The sequence below is a fragment of the Egretta garzetta genome, unplaced genomic scaffold (genome assembly GCF_000687185.1).
Source record: "Egretta garzetta isolate BGI_Z169 unplaced genomic scaffold, ASM68718v1 scaffold182, whole genome shotgun sequence".
NCBI lineage: Eukaryota > Metazoa > Chordata > Aves > Pelecaniformes > Ardeidae > Egretta > Egretta garzetta.
Genome location: NW_009258767.1, coordinates 592,421 through 600,359, shown reverse-complemented (window position 1 = coordinate 600,359; position 7,939 = coordinate 592,421).

Sequence of the window (7,939 nt, the reverse complement as noted above, 5' to 3'; positions counted from 1 at the left end):
GAGCAGACAGCCAAGCCTTTGCCTCACTGGCCTCCATGCTTGCTTAAGGCAGAGAAGGCGGGCCCTTCCTGAGGTGCTTTTAACATCTGTTTTAATAATTCATTTCATGTGAGATTCCTGCTAACGTGAGGGGAAAGAGGAGCTGGGGCAGGCTGCGTTAGGGAGACTCATTGGTATGGAAATCACACGCTCCCAGTCATCTATTTAAGAAACGTGTTGGTGCAGGGGTTGGAGCGCAGTGACTCAGCGCAGGCAGCAGCAGCAGCAGCGGAGGGGACCTGCCGCGGCCTCCATCCCCCAGCACTGCTCCCGCCTCAGCCGCCCTGCCGGGCTGCCTTCCCTCCTACCTTCCTCCACCGTCAGAGGCAAAGAGCCACCTCTGGGGAGCCACTGCTGGCTGGCCCCACATCACCCCTCTTCTCCCCCAGGCTGTGGAGGATCCTGCCCCTAGCACACTGCGGTGCCCTAGGGAGGGTGTGGGGGACACAGGGTGTGAGGGATGGCTTCCTTCCCCCGGAGAAATGATGATTTCCAGTTGTGACCCGGAGCAAGGTTTGTGATGGGTTCACTTCAGAATTACAAAGGCTCAGCCTGCTCCTGAGCTGCTGGAACAGGTGGAGGATGTGGGCATCTTGGTGGCTCATCCTGAGCCTGAGTGCCAGGGCTGGGGCCGCATTTCTCTGTGGCAAGGCTGGTTGCATGGGGTGCTTTACCGATGGAAACACCGTCACCAGTTTGTGCAGCTGGGCAACAACCGGTTACAGCAGTTTGCCTCACTGGCATGCTGCGAGGTCTGGAGTGGGCTGCAGCAGCCGTGAGCTTCCCCATCTCTCCTGGAAGAACCAGCGCTGGGACATGTCTAGCCAAGGGCTGCAGGGTCTTGGAAAGTGCCTCATCAACAAGGTAACCCCTGTGGGTTCAATGTTACTGAAAACGTAGTCATTTTAGACGCAGAGCCTCTTTTTCTGCTGCCCTGCACCTTGTAAGGTAAAACAAAGCAGGCATGTATGCCCAATTTTATTATTAATAATAAGTTATTATGTATGTAATCAGGTAGGTCTGGGTCAATCTTAAGGAAAATGCTGCTGAACTTGTACCAGATCAATGAATAGCCATGTAAAATTGTTCTAGATTCTTAGTTTTTCTCCTTCTCCAAAACTATCACTTAGGAAGCTGGAGCAGAAGGCAAAAAATGACTGTGTCTGAATGGTTTAGTTATGATACAGGCCTGCTTGGAGGGGCTGGAGACAGTTTAAGTAATGTTGGTAAGGCATATGATTACACTCTGCCTCAAAAATCCTTTGAGGTTGACAAGTTATCCGTATCTAGATGTTGAAACGTGTCTCGTGTATATAAAAAATAGCAGATTTGCTGTATGAATTACTTTATTTTTTGCCTGAAGAGAAATAACAAGTGAGCACGAAGAATTTTCAGAAGAGAGTTTGTGTTTTGCAAAGTATCATGTGAATCTAGTCTCAAAAATGGCACTGGCTGTAGCAGGCCATCGGTTCAGAGGCATAAAACAACTAAACACAGAAAACAAACTAAACCAAACTCAAAACTTTCCTGACTAGCAAGAAAAGGATTTCACCAAAATGAAGGAAGTTATGTTTGAAAAACTCTTCCAAAAGGCTGCTCAGGAGGGAGCCACTGAATGACTTCTTGCTGTAGGGTACATGGAAGAGCCCTAAGGGTTTATCTGCAATAACAGTCTCGAAAGTAACTTGTCATTGCTTCCCGAAAGGATAACATTGAATGTAATAATTAACCCATCTATAACCAGCATTTCTCTTCTAATAGAGGAAAGGGGTGGAGAACAGCCTGCCAGAGTGTTTGCTTTCTTCGTTGTTGACAACGTACCCTTGCAACGGGTACATGTAGAGAGAGACAGTACAAGATAGCACTAACTGCAGAGCAGTTGGAAAGAGGGGGAAAAAATCCCTTGATGGAAAGCTGGAACATTTATAGCCAATTGGTATTTTTGAATGGAGCTACGAGGACAATTTTCCTGCCTTTTTACCTATAAATAAATCACTAGAAATAGATTCAAGTGCTGGTGGGACAGCGCGGTCTATTTTTCTGCCTCTCAGCAGGATAACCTGGCTATATGGGGAACTATCACTATCCTGTATTTTGTTTTGAGGCAGACAGTCTCAATGGGTTGCTCAGAAAACAAGTTTAGACTGAATAAACCAAAGTGAGTTCATATTTTGGCCTCAAAGGCCAAATTCAAACATTGAGAATTCAGTTGCCAGCACGCAAACCTCCAGGCAGAAAAGCTCCAAAAGTTCCTGCCATTGTTTGTTCCTGCCCAGCTCCATGGAGGGGCTTCACTTTCTTAGGATGGGCTCAGCTCTTTCTGAAAACCAGATATTGTTGATATGCTACTAATTTTGGTAGCGCTCCTCCAAACCCTGGCTCAGGTTGTCCCTGCCTGAAGTACCCCAACAGCCAGTATTTGTCGAGAGTGAGATGAGGATGAAGCCTCATTTCTTGACTTTGATACAGTGCTGTAGGAAGGGTTGGCAGTACAATAATACTTACTGATTCAGCTCACCCAAGTATCTCCGCAGAGGAGTTGCCACACTCTTGACAACACATCAGCGTGGTGATATGCTCCTTGAGGAGCTGAATGCATGCTAGATGGAAAATGCTCTTCTTTTTTCTGCTTGCATCTATGCAACTTTCATGGGGATTTTTCAGCTCACTGCTGTTCTTGGTCACACTCTGTGACAGCAAAAGTAGAAAAGGTTTTGTTCTTGTTACTGCTGAACACAGATGTCCTTCCTTTGGCCTGAGTCTTGGTTATCGGGGCTCTGTAGGAGAGGAGAGGAAGGAGGAGAAAAGGGGAGCAAAACTTCAATATTACCAGCTTTGCTTGCTCGTTCACAGTATGCAGGAAAGACTGTCACCAGTGCAGCAGGCCACTGTGCCAGTCCAGCTGTCACCAGGGGTTGCCACGTAAGCCATGCATGTTGGAACACTGAAATGCAACAGTGTTGGCTCTTTTGTCGCCAGGGGTAGCATTAAGCTATCTTTTAGTCAGTTCTACAAGTGGGGGCTTATTTGATACAAAACCAAGTGTGTTGTGTCCTTTGTGAGACCTCCTGGGTGGACCTGCTTGAACGATTCCCTTCGCAGAAAATCTCTGTTGCAACAATTCCCCCCTTCAGACATGACAGATATTCTTTCCACTGTGACATCTGAATGGATACAGCTGCTTGAAAGTGGGGTGACAACTTGATGCCTTATAATGAAACCTGTTTAAGGGCCTGTGCTCCTGCACTCAAGCAACAAAATGAAGTAGACTTCGGATACTCTTTTCAATGTTGGGTTCATCTGTATTGTCCTAACCACTGTACGTTATCCATGCTTCTCAATATTGCACTGAACAAGATAGGAAACCTTTTTGTACAATAAAAGGTGTTTAACATGTTTAACTGATTATTTTTGTAGTTTAGACAAATGTGGACTTTTATTAGGGTGCAAGGGGTTACCCTTAATCCCTCAGCATCTGAAGGTGTGAGCAGACAGGATGATCTGCAACTGCTCTAGTATCTTTTGCCTTTGATTTTAAATGCAAAGCCATGACTAGAAAAAGGACTGAAACCTGAGCTCCGATTATTAAAAGCCCCTCGTGAGTCATCACTGACAGCCAACAAAATGTTGTTGCCTAACCTCAGCATACAAAAAGAGGGGTCTGACAGCAGGGCAATTTGTTCTGAGTATGGCACCAAACAAGAACCCAGTTTGGGATCTGTGATTTTTGGGAAGGGTCGGGAAAGAAGAAGACATCGTAAATGATCTTGATGAAGAGATTACCAATGATAAACTTGATGTGTTTTTAACATCATGCAGCCACGGGTTACTAACCTGAACGTAACCTGGATGGAATTGCATCAGCTGTGTTAGTCAGGAGACAAGATTAAATAGCTCTAATAATCTTATTGACCTTTACAAATTTTGTGATTCCTGGTAAGCGTGGTTCCTGTGATGAGCTTTATGTAAGTCATGACAGGTAAATGAGTGCCTAAGTGCATGCCAGAGTTGTTCCTTTGCCCAAGGACCAGCCATCAGCTACTACCAGACAGTGCTCTGCCTTTAAATATTTTATTTTGACTCTTTTGTTCTCTCATGAAAATAATTGAAAGATGATGGACTGGGGTAGAAATCGCGAAATAGGCACTATTCACTGAAGAGGGTGTGTTTTGGCTGCCATTAAGATGTGGTTGACAGTTAACTGTATTGAACGTCTGTGTAATGCCAGGAATTGGGATCTAGCATTTCAATGTTTTACCAGTTTAAAAAAAAACATGCAAGCAATCCTTAGGTTAAGGAAAAAATATCTCTATGTATATTTGGCATTTACAGCACAGGTACCTTGGTGAAATATAGTTGTCAGTGGTCCTTGGTTAGGTTTCGTTGACTTTTATATCTAAAACAAAAGGTGCAAAAACCTTTTGCAATGAAAGAATGGCTCTGACTGTGCATCCTGAACTTCCCCATTTGGCAAACATGTAAAGTGAACTTAAACATACAAGGAAAAACAGTCCTTCCAAACAGAAGCACAGAAATACAGCTGTAAAATGGCAGGAGCAGGGGATGATTAGCTGAATCTAGAAGCCAGAATCTCCTACTTTGTGAGACTAAATCTTCTCTGACAGCAAGTCAAAGATGAAATTTTTGAAACTTTGGTTTCTGAAAATTACTAAAGAACTAATTCATAGATGTCTGCCCAGCTTGAGAAAGACGTTGAAAATTAATTTGGTTGCCAAAGGATAGTTTATAAGAAGTCTGTTTCCAGAAATGGCTAAAGCATCTTTGATCAGAAAATCACTTTCTAATTCTTGAGCCTTCTGTTATATTTAGACATCTAAGAGGGTGACTTTTTCAGATGTACTAGGCAAAGCCATCCATGAAGTTGCTGGGAATTCAATATTGGTGAATTTTGTCTCTTTTAAGACAAAGATTTATCTTTCATAATCATGGAGGAAAATAAATGGAAAAAGGAGGACTAAAAGCTGCAGGATCAGAACACGGGAAATAACATTAAAATATTAATTTTATTTGTAAAATTTAATGATTTTAAGGTAAACCATGTCATCTGTAGAGAGCCCAATTTATGATTAATTCTTCTCTCCCCCTGCCAAGTTCATGATCAAATATAAAATTAGGAATTGAGGGTTGACCATTTTGACCAGAAAATTATTGTGATTTTGGCACCCTCTGTGCTATTACAAACCACGCTTTTGATTCTTTTTCTGAAGAATATCCGTAATATTTGGGAACAATATAGCTTAAGTTTTGGTGGGAGGGTAACAACACTGGCATCACTGAAGTTCAGCACAAGAGTGCCTTTACTCCAGCCCCTTCATCAAACTCTGGTAAGTTTTGCTTTTGCTGTTATATGACATATTAGGTAAGCCGACAAACTTAGATGTCAGCTGGATTTCCTAAGTAAAAGAAGGTTGAGGCAAATAGGCATCTGTCTTTCAATTCACCTTGTTTAGCTTTTTAATTCGTGTCCAGCTGCAGCCAGTGTGACATGGTCGACACTGAATCTAAATATTGTGAATTCTCTACATGATTTTTCATGCATGTAGAGGGGAGAGACACTGGTAACATCTCCACTGAGAAGGATTGCATTGTGAAGCCCCGATTTTATGCACCTGAGCATTCACACGGGAAAAAACAACCACAAATTTCCTGCAATTGGAGCCAGTTTTGCCCAGAGTTTGTGCCTACTAGGCATGAGAAACACCAACCTGTGAGGCACAAATCCCCAGGAAATCGTGCTATCTTAGTTTTGTTGTTATTGAACTACTCTGTTAGTTTTGAGCCATAAAGCAAAGATCACAGTTGTTTTCTCCTCCTCTAACAAAGGAGTTGTTCCAGATAATATTTGCAAAGTTGTGTTTAAGGAGAGAGTAGTTGCTGGTGTAAATAGAGCAGGACATGGGCAAGAGCCCTAGGGGATGCAAGAGCCTGGGATGTGGGGGGAGTCAGGGGCATGCTGAAGCACCTTGCCAAAAAGAGACGGGGGAGCATGGAGAAGGAGAGGCAAGAAGATGAGGTAATGAGTTTAATGAAATAAGGAGTAAATATAGGTGCCTGAGAAAAGTAACACAATATTCTGCAAAGTGACAGAGTTAATGAAATCCTTCAGATCTGTGTTCTGCAGTTGAATTCCCTGGTACCAAATTTTCCAGTGCAACCTCTTACCACTTTTTTTCCACTAGCTGGGAATCCACAGCGTGTCTTTCCTGGGTGGATTCCTTGTGTCTGAACAAGGGCTGAGCTTTACTCTCAGTGCTCCTCAGTGGGAGAACTAAGAGGGGATTGACATGAACAGTAGTGCATTAGTGTTTGTTTGCTTTGAGAAGGTAATTTATGTTTAGACACTGCATGGCTTGGATATTTTTCTGTAGACCACACCTTGTATTCTGAAGGTTTTCTCTGCAGTTGGGCTTAAGGTAGCTGTGAGAATGCACCTTCTCGCTTCACCACTCATTTTGCCCACTAATACCAGGGTATCCACACCCAGACATGTTCACACAAGGAAGAAATATCTGAATTTTAAAGAAGGTATTTATGACCTAGTCACACTGAGTTTCAGTCTTGTGCTGTTACAGTAATCATCAGACTCTTGAGACACAGAAGTAGGTTGGTATCATAGAGAATGGATGAGCTTTTATTCATTATTTACCCAGGTTTTAGACTGGTGCACATGCCTCAAAACAAATATAAGTTTTTAAATTTCCGTTACTGTGGTCAGATGTTTCTCCGAAATAAGAGGAGGAAGTAAAAAATAACTTGGCTGAACCTACATACGGTTTAAAATGCATTAGTCTTAGCTGCCAGAGTTGCAGCGAGGAAACCAATTATCTCAGAGAAAGTCCAGTCTTGCTCAGCCTCTAGGCATTGCGTGGGGTCAAAAGCTTGCCAACACTTTGGGGTTTTAGGTTTGGTTGGTGAGATTTTTTTGGGTAAACTGTTCCCCACATCACAAAGCCCATGGAGTTGGGTCGGGCTGAAGGCAGGTGCAGGTAGGAGGCAGCAGGGCAGCCACTTGGGACCCCTCCATCCATCCCCTCCATGCCCACCAGCCTTCACGGGCAGCTGCCACGCTTTCCTCCAGCCCTGTGCTGGGGCATCAGCCTGCAGGCCTCCAGCAGAAGTCGTGGTGGTGGCTGGCACAGCAGGGCAACTGCGGGAGGCCGAGGGGTGACGGCTGCTCTCGGGGTGGCACACAGCAGGCACTGCTTCTGGCCCCGGGCAGCTGTGGCCTGGCAGCATCTCACAGAGGCTCAGAGCCATGCGATGTAGGAAATGCTGCTTCCCACCCGAGTGTTGCCATGGCAATGGGGAAACAGGCCCCGTTTTGGGCTCTTTTCTTGGCAGCAATGTCTGAAGGGAGCGGCCAGTGCGTGGGTGCGTAAGTCAGCCCTGCTCCACACACTCTCACTACAATCATGTGTATATATATGTAAAAATACATACATACACACTTTTTTTTTGCTAGAAAGCCCTCGCAGAACCTGTTTGAGGAAGTAACCTAAGCAATTGATATGAAACGAGAAAGCAGCTTACGTAGGGGAAATCCTAATTTTGGAAAAAAACACTAGTCCAATGTTCACCATTCAATCTGAGGCGGTATTTGGTTCTTTCCATTGCCACCGGCTGTGCAACGGGCGTGGGAGAATCCGGGAGATTGCAATGAAAGCAAGTATCAAGCCAGAGAGAAACTACTAGGATAATTCTTCAAAGATGTATCTAATATTCATGCAAATAACTATCTCACAGAAAGTTTGAATCTCACCACATGGAGGACAAAGCACGAACAGTGACCTGCTCCAACACTGTCCTCAGGCAACTGCATGTAAACTCATCACGTTTGCAGCATATGCACCCCTTTTACTTGCTTTTGCAGAATTAACAT